Genomic DNA, 15,516 nt, shown 5'->3' on the forward strand with positions numbered 1-15,516 from the left:
ATTGGATTGCCAACGAGATGCGAGCGGCTTAATTGGACTTGACATCTGTCACCGTGTGGGAGTTTCACAGTCCAAATATTATCAGTCGGCAAGCTCAGATTCTCCCTCCATCACAACAACTATTACGCTAGCTAAAGAGGAAGAGGAAGCCCATCCTCCATTCCTTTCTCTCCAGGGCAAACGTAGACCTGCACCTGTGGATGGGTTTCCTTAGCGAGCCCTGGAGGCTGTAAGTACTTTCAAAATCCTCAACACCTCCTAGGAACAAACATCTTCAAGACCCATGGATGTGCTAGGGAAACATTTCCAGCCCCTGTCCTCCTAAAGTCCCATTCTCAAAGTGGTGACGCAACCCTTCCAGGTATCTATGTATGCATGAGGCAATTGTTCCGTGCACATATTCTGACATAAGTTCAGAAAGTAGGAGAAAGTGGCAATATGGCCAACAAAGAAGGGCAACACAAAATTGTAATGTGGAAAAGGGAAGTTGTATCACGTACACTGTTCCTCCAACATCTGTGGCCCAGCTGACTTATCACACCATCAGGTTATATCCCTAGGTTCTGTACTGCAGGGAAAAGAGGGAGCACCTAGAAAGCTAAGCTGTACACTGTCGGCCTGTTGTGGTTGTGGCTCAAATCCATGCCCCACTACTTCTCCAAGATCCAGGGGTGGGCAAATCCAAAGGGGACATCCCTAAATCAAGTGTCCGTACAGATTAGTACAGAGGTATTAATGCACCTGTGGGCAGAGTGTCAAACAGATTAGCAAGAGTTGCAGCCTGACAAGCAGGAAGCTGCTGCTACACAGAAAGGAGAGCCAGAAGGCAGAAGCAAAAGAAGAGAGGAACCCCTATGTCCTGAATTATGTGTTACCTCACGAAAGCTGCATCAGAGCCCAACAGGATGATGACAAAAATGGGCATGAAGAGATCAGTACCATGGAGAGTGTCATGGTCCATTTGTGTGGGTAGGCTATAACAGTCAAAATTCACCTTTAGATTTGTGGGTCTTAGGGAAGGAATGGTAGCAGGTTGACAGACAGTGTTCTGGGGCGTGTCAGGAAATGCATGAGTGTTTGTATGCAGGGAACTATGGAAAGAGGCAACTGTGTATCATTTATGGGGCAACTCTTCAAGGGACAGAGTGGTAGACCAGTCCTTCTCAAGCAGAGAACATAGAACAAAACAGCTTATCTGAAGGATGCTATCCAGCCACTTTGGCTGGACACCAGCACCCCAGCATCTAAAGTACCAGGGAGGAAAGAGTGCATTATGGCCAGCCACCTGTGGTAGATGTATTTGTTATCAGTGCCTGATCACCTGCAAAGAGTAGTTTATTGATATTATTTCCATTCTTGAGGTTGGCTTCTTGCTTCAATGTGGGTGATAAACAAGAGTGATAATAGTACAGAACTCCGTTTTACTCTAGACATTACTGTGAAGAGTTCTGATGTTCCTTGGTTTGTTCTGTCTATACTTCTGCAATCACTATATAACTAGATTCATTAAGGTAGTCCTTGACTTACAGCTGTAATTGAGCCTGGGATTATGATAAGTTGTTGCAGTCATAGGTTGAGGGACCTATGTGACCTATGTAATTTTCTGACCATTTTTGTAGTGGCTATTACAGTCATCAAGTGAACCCATTCATTTGAATGGGAATTATTTTGCTGGAACCCAGCAAAAGCCATCTTGAATCATTGTCATGTGACTGCAGAACCATGCAGCTTGTTACTAAATTGATCTGCCCAGCATGTGGTTGTGTGTGTGTGTTGTGTGTTTGTGTGTGTGTATGTATGTATGTATGTAGGGAGCGAGGGAGAGAGAGAGAGAGAGAGAGAGAGAGAGAGAGAGAGAGAGAGAGAGATATGTGTGTTTGTGTGTGTGTGAGAGAGAATGGCTATCGTAACTTCAAATGATTGTAAAACAACTGGTTGTTAAACAAGGACTACCTGTTAATATTCAATGTTATAATTGGGTTAGAATTTCTCCTTCAAAAAAGCACTAAAATATCTATGCAATTGGATATTAAAGTAAATAATTGGAATGTTTTCTAAAATATTATTAGAATATAGACAAAAGCACATATTATATAGTATTTAGTCATCCTGACTAGTCAATGGCATTTGTTGAAACCAAAGTCTATAAGAGATGGCTCTTGTATACATTTTAAATAATACTCATATTCAACTTTGCTTTTATTAAGTGCACATCAAGATATAATGTTAGTTTGTGTGGCTTTAGAAAAACTCCTTTGAGGAAAAACATCCAAGCCCTGATCTTAAAAAGTGAGTTATCAATTAAATTGTTGCATTTTTTAAAGTACTTTGGTGAAAAGCCAAAGGCATACCTATGATATGACCAACAAAGTCAATTTTATTTGCTCCAAAAGTATAAAAGCATTAAATGCTTATATACAAGTGTTCAAAGCCTGGGGAACAAACAAAGCAAACTAGAAGCAATAGTACACGAGGGAAAGTATGACATAGTTGGTATTACAGAAACCTGGTGGGACAAAACCCATGAATAGAATGGACTGATAGATGGATACAAATTGTTCAAAAGAAACAGGTTTACAAAAAGAGGAGGGGGAGTTGCACTTTATGTAATAGAACACTACATATCTATAAAAACGCACACAATCAAAGATAAAAACTCTCCAGAATGCATATGAGTCAATATAAAAAAGAAAAAAAAGTGACATTATCATAGGTGTATATTACAGACTACCCAACCAATCAGAAGAAATAGATGAACTCTTTGCCAACCAGTTAACAAATGTATGTAGGAAGCATGCCACAATAGTAATGGATGACTTCAACTACCCAGATATCAACTGGGAGACAAATTCTGCAACGAGTGATCAAACAGATTCCTAATCAACCTAGCCGACAACTTTGTCATTCAAAAGGTGGAGGAAGGAACTAGCCGTAAAACCATGCTGGACTTTATTCTTACTAACAGAGAAGAAGTGAGAGAGGGAGTTGAACCTTGGGCAACAGTGACCACGTCATACTGGAACTTAATATAACGCTAACACTAGCAACAGAAAACAATCCAACCAGGGTCTTAAACTTCAAAAGAGCTGACTTTAATAAACTCAGAGAGAACCTAGGAAAGATCCCATGGATGAAAATACTAAAGGGGGAAAACAACTCAAGAAGTGTGGGAAACCCTGAAAAATGCGATCATAAAAGCCCAGACCCGCACAATACCACTGAAAAAGAAAAACAAGAAATTCAAGAAGAAACCAATATGGCTGCACAAAGATCTCTCTAACAAATTAAAAGACAAAAAGGACAAGTACAAAAAATGGAAAGAGGGGCACATAACCAAGGCTGATTATCAGCAGACAGCCAGAACATGCAAAGAAGAAATCAGGAAAGCAAAGGTTCAGAACGAACAAAGACTCGCAACAGAAATCAAGGACAAAGAAAGTTTCTTCCAACATATTAACAACAAGAAAAAAGTCAAAGAAACTGTAGGCCCACTAAAGAAAGAAGATGGCAAGGAAATTACAGGCAACAGGGAGAAAGCAGAGCTGCTTAACTCATACTTTGTGTCAGTCTTAACACAAAAAGAAACTATAGCCCAACATACAAAAAAAAAAAAACACTGCAAAAGACACACTAGAAACAAAAATTAAAATAAGCAAGAAAATGGTAAGAGAACTCCTACACAACCTTGACAAGTATAAATCACCGAGACCCGACAGATTACATCCCAGAGTTCTGAAAGAGCTGGCAGATGTTATCTCAGAAATGCTGCACCACATCTTTCATAAATCCTGGAGCACTGGGGAAATGCCCGAGGATTGGAAAAGAGCTGATGTCCCCATTTTCAAGAAAGGAAAAAAAACAGACCCAGGAAACTACAGACCAATCAGTCTAACATCAATACCTGGGAAGATCCTGGAAAAGATAATCAAAAAACAGATCTGTGAACAACTAGAAGCAAACAAAGTCATAACTAGTAGCCAGCACGGCTTTGTTAAAAACAGATCATGCCAAACCAATTTATATCATTCTTTGATAAAGTGACTAAACTAGTAGATCAGAAAAATGCAGTGGACGTAGTATACTTAGATTTCAGTAAGGCATTTTACAAAGTTAGACCACAACCTACTAATTGACAAGCTAGAAAAAGGTGGAATAGACAACCACCAGATGGATCTATAGCTGGCTGACAAACCAAACTCAACGAGTAGTCCTCACCGGCACTATATCCACATGGTGAGAAGTAAGCAGTGGGGTACCACAAGGTTCAGTCTTAGGCCCAGTACTCTTCAACATCTTCATAAATGACTTAGATGAGGGAATTGAAGGGGAACTCATCAAATTTGCAGATGACACCAAACTGTCAGGAATAACCAACACTCCAGAAGACAAACTCAGAATCCAAAAAGATCTTGACAAACTCAAACAATGGGCCGTATCCAACAAAATGAGTTTGAGTGTGGAGAAAAGTAAAGTCCTACACTTAGGCAGGAAAAACCAAAAGCACGAATACAGATTGGGCAGACCCGGCTTAAAAACAGTAATTGTGAGAGGGATCTTGGAGTCCTAGTGGATAATCACTTGACTATCAGCCAGCAGTGTACAGCAGCAACCAAAAAAGCTAATACAATCCTGGGTTGTATAAAAGAGGCATAGAATCAAGATCACGCGAAGTACTAGTACCACTTTACAAAGCCCTAGTAAGACCACACCTGGAATACTGCAGCTAATTTTGGTCACCATATCACAAAAAAGATGTTGAGAGTTTAGAAAAAATTCAGAGAAGAGCAACTAAAATGATCGAAGGCCTGGAGGCTAAAACATAAGAAGAACGTCTACAGGACTTGGGTTTGGCTAATCTAACGAAAAGAAGAAATAGGGGAGACACGATTTGTTGTTGTTAACTGCGAAGTCGTGTCCGACCCATCGCGACCCCATGGACAATGTTCCTCCAGGTCTTCCTGTCCTCTACCATCTTCTGGAGTCCATTTAAGTTCATACCTACTGCTTCAGTGACTCCATCCAGCCACCTCATTCTCTGTCGTCCCCTTCTTCTATTGCCCTCAATCTTTCCCAGCATTAGGCCCTTCTCCAGTGAGTCCTTCCTTCTCATTAGGTGGGCCAAAGTATTTGAGTTTCAACTTCAGGATCTGGCCTTCTAAAGAGCAGTCGGGGTTGATCTCTTCTAGGACTGACCGGTTTGAACGCCTTGCAGTCCAAGGGACTCGCAAGAGTCTTCTCCAGCACCATAGTTCAAAGGCCTCAATTCTTTGGCGCTCAGCCTTTCTTATGGTCCAACTTTCACAGCCATACATTGCAACTGGGAAAACCATGGCCTGGACTATACGCACTTTTGTTGGCAGGGTGATGTCTCTGCTTTTTAGTATGCTGTCTAGATTTGCCATAGCTTTCCTCCCCAGGAGCAAGCGTCTTTTAATTTCTTGGCTGCAGTCCCCATCTGAGGTGATCTTGGAGCCCAGAAAAATAAAATCTGTCACTACCTCCATTTCTTCCCCATCTATTTGCCAGGAATTGAGAGGGCCGGATGCCATGATTTTGGTTTTCTTAATGTTGAGTTTCAAGCCAACTTTTGCACTCTCCTTCTTCACCCGCATCAAGAGGCTCTTTAGTTCCTCTTCACTTTCTGCCATTAGAGTGGTATCATCTGCATATCTTAGGTTGTTGATATTTCTCCCGGCAATCTTAATTCCAACTTTTGATTCATCTAGCCCTGCCTTTCTCATGATTTGCTCTGCATATAAGTTAAATAGGCAGGGCGACAGTATACAGCCTTGCCGGACTCCTTTCCCAATTTTGAACCAATCAGTGGTTCCGTGTCCAGTTCTCACTGTTGCTTCTTGACCGCATATAGGTTTCTCAAGAGACAAATAAGATGGTCTGGTATTCCCATCTCTTTAAGAACTTGCCACAATTTGTTGTGATCCACACAATCAAAGGCTTTAGCATAGTCAATGAAGCAGAAGTAGATGTTTTTTGGAACTCCCTAGCTTTCTCCATGATCCAGCGTATGTTGGCAATTGATCTCTAGTTCCTCTGCCTCTTCGAAATCCTGCCTGTACTTCTGGTAGTTCTCGATCCACATACTGCTGGAGTCTAGCTTGTAGGATTTTAAGCATAACTTTACTAGCATATGAAATGATTGCAATGGTGCGATAGTTTGAACATTCTTTGGCATTGCCTTTCTTTGGAATTGGAATGTAAACTGACCTTTTCCAATCCTGTGGCCACTGTTGAGTTTTCCAAATTTGCTGGCAAATTGAGTGTAGCACTTTTACTGCATCGTCTTTTAAGATTTTGAATAGCTCAGCTGGAATACTGTCACCTCCACTAGCTTTGTTGTTGCTCAGATTTTCTAAGGCCCATTTCACTTCACATTCTAGGATGTCTGGTTCGAGGTCAGTGACCATCTCATTGTGGTTATCTGGGACGTTAAGCTCATTCTTGTATAGTTCTTCTGTGTAGTTTTGCCATCTCTTCTTAATCTCTTCTGCCTCTGTTAGGTCCCTGCCATTTTGGTCCTTTATCATGCCCATCTTTGCATGAACGTTCCCTTCATATCTCCAATTTTCTTGAAGAGATCTCTGGTCCTCCCTATTCTGTTGTTTTCTTCTATTTCTTTGCACTGTTCATTTAAGAAGGCATTCTTATCTCTTCTAGCTACTCTCTGGAATTCTGCATTCAATTGGGTGTATCTTTCTCTTTCTCCTTTGTCTTTCGTTTCCCTTCTTTCCTCAGCTATTTGTCATCTCTTTTTTGACTACGTCTAGCTTGCCTTCATTCATGGATCTTACATTCCAGGTTCCTATGGAGAAAAAATCTTTACAGCATCGGACTTTCCTTTCACCACCAGATATATCCACAGCTGAGCGTCCTTTCGGCTTTGACCCGGTCGCTTCATTCTTTCTGGCGCTACTAGTTCTATCCCTCTGCTCTTCCCCAGTAGCATATTGGACACCTTCCAACCTGAGGGGCTCATCTTCCAGCGTCATATCTTTTTGCCTTTTAGTACTGTCCATGGGGTTTTCATGGCAAAGATACTGGAGTGGTTTGCCATTTCCTTCTCTAGTGGATCACATTTTGTCAGAACTCTCTGCTATGACCTGTCCGTCTTGGGTGGCCCTGCACGGCATAGCTTATAGCTTCATTGAGTTATGCAAGCCCCTTCGCCATGACAAGGCAGTAATCCACGATAACAGGAGACACGATAACTAGCAGTGTTTCAGTATCTAAGGGGCTGCCACAAGGCAGAAGGGGTCAGATTGTTCACCAGAGCACCAGAGGGAAGGATAAGAAACAATAGTTGGAAACTGATCAAGGATAGAAGCAACCTGGATTTAAGGAGAAACCATCACTGGAGATCTTTTTAGACAATCATCTGTCTGAGATGGTGTAGGTTCTCCTGCTTAAGCGGGGGGCTGGACTAAAAAACCTCCAAGGTCACTTCCAGCTCTATTCTATTCTATTCTATTCTATTCTATTCTATTCTATTCTATTCTATTCTATTCTATTTCTATAAGGCAGGGCTTTTCAATCTTTTCACCGATTGTACCACTTTTAGGATATGGCAATATTCGAGTACCATCTATCAAGGTGTCAAAAACCTGATGACCAAAAAAAAAACCTGTCCAAAACCTGTTCAAAAAACCTGTTCAATTGCATTGAAATGACTTATGACCATTTTTCACACTTATGACCATTGCAGCATGCACAGGATCATGTGATTTATATTTGGATGCTTGGCAACTGATTCATATTTATGATGGTCACAATGTCCCAGGGTCATGTGATTCCCTTTTGCAACCTTTTGACAAACAAAGTCAATGGCAGGGCTGCTGGTAGCCAAGTGCTAAGGTGGGACTTCCTTCCCTCCCTCCCTCCTTCCCTGCCTCCCTCTTTCTCATGCCCACCTCCTTCTGAAGGAAGAATTTGAAACCATCCCCCATATTTTCTCTCTTCCATATATTCATCAAACAAGGAAAAGCCTCCAGAGACATTAAAGACAAGCTGCTGAGTGAACTAGCTTAAAAGGCACATTCCCCTTTAAGAATTAGCTACTGGGTAGAAAGGAAAGTTAAGGAGTGCAGTGGGCACTTAAGAAAAAAAATGTAGTAAGTATTGGCTGCCGGCTAAGGCAGCCTCCCCAAATGGCTCCATTCATAAGCAAAGGAATGCTACAGGCAAAATCCATTCAGGAGAAAAATGCTTCAAAATCCCTTGCAGCAAAACATACAGCTAATAGCAGAGCAATAGAAGCTAACACAAGACATCAGCCATCAGCCAAATAGAAATTGCCAAACACTCCTTAAGAACACAAAGCCCACATTGTACAAATTCCAGAACTTCAAAGTCACAAAAGCACATAAGAATCCTTCCAGTCTCCATCTCACTCACTCCCTCGTGCCTCACCTCCAGCCATTGCTGCCTTTTTTCATTCCTCGTGGAGGGCGACCCCTCCCCCACTGCATTTCTTGCCTGTTTGCTGCTGCCAGGACAGGTGGCTGCCACAGCAGTTATAGACCCACTTATGGCTGGCCATCTTGATCACCTCTCCCCCCACCCTTCTCCTCCTTCTTCTTCTTTCCCTTCAGTGCAGCTAGAGCTGACTCGCCTTCCTCCCAAGGCTGCTGCTTTTTTTCTCTCTCCCTCTCCCACCCAAACTGCCTCCTTTTATAGCCTCTCCTGTCTCCAGCCCCCTCCTCCTCCTTTCTCATGGGGGAGGGTGAGCCAGAAGTGAGCCTGAGGCCTTTGCCTCACCCCAGCCACTCTGCAGCTCCAGAGGATTCTCTCACAGTAAGTCCTTGCCTGTGCTGGCTCTTTCCCTCCCCCACTACACTTGGCTAGGTAGGGCTGCGTACCACAGGTTGAAAAGCCCTGCTATAAGGCACCAGTTGACCAGATAGGATTCAGATGGTGAAAACCAGCCTAACACAGTAATTAAAAGCCCTAACCATTGTTTCAGGTTTAATTGGGTCTACACTAGTTTCTGTACACAAAAATCAGGTATACTATTTAAGAAATTTACCCTGTAGTTTGAAAAAACCCTCCAAAAGGAAAAGAGGGGGTTTCTGCCCCACCCTTATACTAACAGAAGCGGCGAATTAATCTTTTTATGGAGGATCAAAATATATGGAAGTGAAATAAATATAAAACCTGAAATTTAAAACTTAAATCTGGATAAATCTAAAATTGTTTTAATGGTTAAGATTCTCATTTTAAAGATAATTGTTCATTTTGGAAATTGAAAAATAAATAGTTGGTAATGGTGGATGAAGACTATGACAGCTATGAATTTAATATAAGACTTGGCAAAACCTGGAAAAAGCTAATCTGTGTTTGTGACCTTCAAAGTTTTAACAATAAAGAACAGCTGTGACAAAAAAGACAATAATCTGGGCTGTAGACAAAGAGAGAATTATAAATTTCAGAAAAAAAATCTTTTTTGAACTGTTTGGATTACAAATATCTATTTAATTGGGACTCTAATGCTATTTGCAGAGAAAAGAAAGGAAGAGAAAAACTCAAATTCTTGGCCATCATGGATCAGAGACATGTAGAAAGAACGTATCAAGAAAACATAAGTACTTTACAGGAGGAGATATATAGTATACTGCAACTAATTCAAACAACAATGACTTTAAACCACAAAGAAATCCAAAATAACTTTGAATATATAAATCAATCTATTTGTAAGTTAACTCTACAACAAAAAAAGTTGAAATGACTTAGATCACGGGATGGCAACCTACGGCTCCAGAGCCACATGTGGCTCTTTGAACCTTCTCCTGCGGCTTCCAGCCTCTGCCATTTGGAGAGAGAGAGAGAGAGAGAGAGAGAGAGAGAGAGAGGCATTTTCGCTTCCCTTCTCTCTCTCTCTCTCTCTCTCTCTCTCTCTCTCTCTGTAAAGAGAGTGGCCTCACGCTGTTCTCTGATGAGCTGACAAGCTTATTGGGCAGGGCTCCTGCCTTGGATGGGTCTCTGCAGGGAGCAGGAAAGGCAGGAGAGACCCAGCCCAATAAGAGTGTGTCTCAGCTTGTTGGAGAGCAGTGTGAAGCCAGCTTGCCAGGTGAGCAGAAGAGGGAGAGAGGGAGAGGGGGGAGAGAGGGAGAGAGAGAGAAAGAGAGGGAGAGGAGGGGGGGAGACAAAGAGAGAGAGAGCAAGAAGAGAGAGGGAGGGAGAGAAAAAGAGAGAGGGAGAGAGAGAGGGAGAGAGAAAAAAGAGAGAGGGAGAGAGAGGGAGAGAGAGAGAAAAAGAGAGAGAGAGAGGGAGAGAAAGAGAGAGGGAGAGAAAGAGAGAAAAGAGAGGGGGGAGAGAGAGAAAGAGAGAGAGGGATAGAAAGAAAAGGGAAAGAGAGAGAGAGAAAGAGAGAGAGGGAGAGAGAGGGAGGGAGAGAGAGAAAGAGGGAGAGAGAGGGAGAGAGAGAGAAAGAGAGAGATGAAGAGGAGAGAGAGAGGGAGAGAGAGAGGGAAAGAAAGAGAGGGAGAGAGAGAGAGAGAGAGAAAAAAAGAGAGATGAAGAGGAGAGAGAGAGGGAGAGAGAGAGGGAAAGAAAGAGAGAGAGGGAGAGAGAGAGAGAGAGAGAGAAAGAGAGGGAGAGAAAGAGAGAGGTAGGGAGAGAAAGAGAAAGAGAGGGGGGAGAAGAAGAGTGAAAGAGGGAGGGAGAGAAAGAAAAAGAGAGAGAGGGAGAGAGAGACAGAGAACTCATGCACAGCACCCTCTATTTCTTTTTAATTAAACTCTTCAATCAAGTGTTTCTGGTGCAGTGTTTTCTTTTCTGTGGGAAATGGGTCCAAGTGGCTCTTTGAGTGCTTATGATTGCCAACCCCTGACTTAGATAAAGGAAATGTTTTAGATACTTAAATGTGATTGAATTTAAGAAAATTATAATGGATAAAAATGTTTTGAATAAGAGTTAAAGCACTAGATGACTAGATGTATTAAATGGAATGTTTAAAGATTAAACATATTTTTAATTATGTTAAAAAGAATAAGAAATTTAGGAAATAAATACATATTAGCTTAGAAGGGATATATATTTTAAATAGTATGGTATTTTTTATGTTTCTTTACTCTTGCTCTCCTTGCTTTTTCTTTTTCTTTTATTGTTTTATCTATTCCTTAAGAAATGTAAAAGTGTGAGATTGTTCATATGGAAAAATAGAGTTAAATTTTTAAATGTAATTAATTTTTGAGAAAATCTTAACCAGTAAGAATATGTAGAATTTGATGGGAGAAACAAATTAAAATAAGGACTGTAACAGGATCTTTGATAAGACAACCATAATGAAATATATTGATATGATTATTTTTAGGAATATTGGGAAAAATATATATTTAATTGTTATCTATCAAAACAGTAAGAATTGTATTAACTCAATGTTTGCAAAAGAGGATATTTTGGGAAAAGAGGAAATCAAATAAAACCATTATGTGGATTATGGATTATAGAAATCAATTGTTAATGATTGTTTTACAAATGTAACCCAGACAACACATTGTTCATCAATTATTAAGTGATTTATGTTTTTAAAAAATCAATATAATATATTACAAAAAAATCCATATTGTGGCGATTTCAATCTCTAATTCTTTGCTGCATGCAGAAAATAAGGGGCTGACTTGCTCCCTAGAAGAGTTAATGGCTCAATTTATATGCCAATTTTTTCATATAGCAGTTAGACATAAGTCATTTTTGATTTTTAGAGGGAATGCCAACTTCCTGAGATATTATAAAGTTGCAATGATAATGGTAAATAGAGGCTTGCTCTATGATATGTTGTCTACCACTTCATTTATGACTCTTTTTTTCCTTTTATTGAATATCATCACCTTTCTCTTTTCAGCATTTATTTTAAAGATTTTTAGAACAATATTTGTCCAATACACATAATAATTTCCTAGCTCCCACTTTAATTGAAATCTTCTCCATTCAGTGCTAAAACAATATCATTAATACATACATTGAACAAGAGTGGCATCAATACGCATCTTTGTTTTACCCCTTTAAAAATTAGAATTGTCTGTTAGATGACCTGCTGGGAGAATCTAATGTGAATTTGAATGTTTATACATAATGCCATAATTAATAGCAATAATCATCTACAGTATCAAAATTTACTCAATCCAATTTGGCTTATAACTCTCTATCAATAAAGTCAACAATAGCATGAAAATCAGCAAAATCTAATAATTTCATTTTGGCATGTTTTACAATGTTACTCATTAAATGATCCCAAAACATGACCAATTGTGGAATATTCAGCTCTAAACCTAATCTCTTCCTCTGTAAGCATCCAATTTTTCTAATTTATTGGCTAAATATTTTGCATGAATGATGGCCATAATATCAAAACTATGTTATTGTTGTTTAACCATTTAATTGTGTCTGACTCTTGCCAACTTACATGCAAGTGCTCTCCATGTCACCCTATCAAGCACAGCTTCTTTCAATTGTTGGATGTTCAACTTTGTATCTTTGTATTTGATTCTAACAAGACTGGCCTTCGGGTGCTTTGGAAAATAGGGGACAACCTATTTTCCAAAGTGCCCAAAGGCCAGACAAGGAACAATGGATGGAAACTGATCAAGGATAGATTTAACCTAGAAATAAGGAGAAATTTTCTGACAGTGAGAACAATCAACCAATGGAACAGATTGCCTACAGAAGTTGTGGGTGCTTCATCAGTGGAGGCTTTCAAGAAGAGACTGGACAGACACTTGTCAGAAATGGTATAGGGTCTCCTTCTTGAGCATGGGGTTGTACTAGATCAGTGGTGCCGACGCATGCCAGAGGCGGCACTCAGAGCGCTCTCTGTGGGCACGCACACCATGCTCGGGAGAGGGCAACCGTTCCTCTTCAACCAGCCACCCGCTAACTCTCTGAGGTCCCATGTGGCTGGATGCATCTCAGCATGGCTGGTTTCCCTCCCCCGTCCCATTCCTCCTGGCCTCGCATACTCTCCTTTTCCCAGGCACGACCCACTGCATCGCCTGAGCTGTCAGCCGGCCATCCAGCTCAGAGGCGGCTTCTCTGAACTGCTGGTGGTGGGCTGCGGAGCCCCAGAGTGCGCCAGTTGAGGGGCCAACAGGCTGTGGCTGCTGACAGACACTATCAGCTCCCATGCGCTCACTGGCCTCTGTGTGCGGGGACCGATTGTGTCAGGCAGCAGCCACCCCGGCCCACTGCCCCACCTGCCAGATCCCCTGGATCTCCCCCAAACCTGCCCGGCCCCCACAGGCGTCCCTCCCCACAAACAGCATCGAGGTGACCATGCCCACCTTGGCCACACCCACCCAGTCTGCCATGACCACCAAAGCCACACCCACCCAGTGGGCCACACCCACCTGGCACTCAGCAATAAATAAGTGGGTTTTGGGTTGCAGTTTGGGCACTCGGTCTCTAAAAGTTTGCCATCACTGTACTAGATGATCTACAAGGTTCCTTCCAACTCTGTTATTCTAAATTATTCTAAGCCAGCATGTTCTTTGCTTACTCCTTCTTCTTGTTTCACTAAACATTCCTAGCATCACTGTCTTCACCAATAAATTTGAATGCATGACATGGCTAAAGTCAGTGCTTTTTTTGTAAAAAAAAAAAAAAAAAAGGTGCTGGAACTCACACATGTCATACAACCCGACTTGCCTACTCTACAAGGTTCCATCCAAAAAAGGTGCCGGAACTCCGTTCTGGGCATTCTATGACAAAAAAAGCCCTTGCTAAAATAAATCAGATGTAGTCTCATGATTTTAGCTTCTAGTGATGTTTCTGATTTTATACAATTTAACACTTCTCTGTTAGTTATTCTGGCTGTCCATGGTATATGCAATAATTTACACCAGCACCACAGTTCAAAGGCATCAATTCTTCAACCATTCTTAGTGTCTAACTATCAAATCTATGGCACTATAGTTTTATGGCAGATATCAATCAATTTTAAAAGTTGGAGTTACTATGTTTTCCACCAACCATTGGAAAATTGGCCTGAAGAATTGATATTAAAAAAAAAGTTTTAACTAAAATGGGCTTCCATTAAACAATGAGTTATTTTAATAGATCTCCGATGCTATAATCATCTCCTGGGGCTTCGCCTGAGGGTAAAACCAAAATCAAAGATTCAACTTGTTTTGCTGAGAAAGAAGGCCAGGGCTCCCCCTGCGTGAGGGGCGGCTGAAGCAAGAGGCGGTCCCTCCGGCGTGCGGCTGGCATGCCTCTGACACCCAGCTGACGGTAGGAACTTCCCCGGCGTCCGTGTCAATGGAGGGAGGCGGCTGCGGTGCAGGGCGGCCTCGCCAACTCCCAGCTGGTCCTTGGAAGTTGGGCAGCACCCCAGGGCGGCATACGGACATCGGCTGGCTGCTGGCTGCTCCTTCCCTGTCCCCCACCAGTTTATGTCAAGCCCAGGGGCTTGACACACCGCTTATAAAGTTTTCAGCAAGCCGTTTCCAAAGCTAGGGACTAAGCTAGAATTCAGAAATAATCGCCCATTCAAAGCCATGCAAGAAATGGGTGGAGGGGGGGGAGAAAAAGAAAGAACGTGTGGAATTAAAAGTGTTTCTCCTCCTCTCCCCCACTGAGGGGGCTTTTTCCTGCGTCCCACGGACATTTTGGAAGGGAATGGGGCATCGGCGCCGAACACGTTCCACTCCGCGCAGTCCCCCAGGCAAATGTGGCAGGTGATGGGCAGCATGAGAGACAATGTAACACTCTGAACGTTCTGAGCCATTGTGACATTTGGAATCCCACGAGCATGAAAGTTCCAACCCACAAAGCTGCAAGAGCCACAGCAGGGATGGAAAGAGGAACCCCTCGCTCTTCCAACTCTCATGCTGCTTAAGGCTTTGCACATGGCGAGCCACCGAGGCCAATTTCCTCCGTGAGAAGAGAACGCTTTCCCTCTGCTCCCCCCCATCCGAACTCTCCTCCTCGAAAGGGGCAGGGCTGAGAGACAGGAGCTCCTCGAGCACCACGGTGGGTGGTTCTTAGGGAAATTACCCTCCTCTCTGACCATTTTGAAATAAAATAATAAAATATACTAAGGGCAATTTGGGATTCATTTCACTCCAAATGCAAAGCTGGGAGATGTAGAGAATGATCGGAAAGTTGTTATTTCTATAACTGAATCTTTTTCGAATAACCAGGAAGAAGACAATCCTAAATTGTCTAAGAATAGAATAGAATAGAATAGAAACCAGAGTAGAGTAGAGTAGAGTAGAGTAGAGTAGAGTAGAGTAGAGTAGAGTAGAGTAGAGTAAAGTAGAATAGAATAGGGATAGGGATAGGATAGGATAGAATATAGACCAGACCAGAATAGAGTAGGCTAGACTAGACTAGACTAGAATAGAATATAGACCAGAATAGAGTAGAGTAGAGTAGAGTAGAGTAGAGTAGAATATAGACCAGACCAGACCAAACTAGACCAGAGTAGAGTAGAATAGAATAGAATAGAATAGAATAGAATAGAATAGAATAGAATAGAATAGAATAGAATAGAATAGAATAGAA

Source organism: Crotalus tigris, unplaced genomic scaffold (assembly GCF_016545835.1).
Source record: "Crotalus tigris isolate CLP2741 ecotype Arizona unplaced genomic scaffold, ASM1654583v1 scf7180000020347.5012614909:4044961, whole genome shotgun sequence".
NCBI lineage: Eukaryota > Metazoa > Chordata > Lepidosauria > Squamata > Viperidae > Crotalus > Crotalus tigris.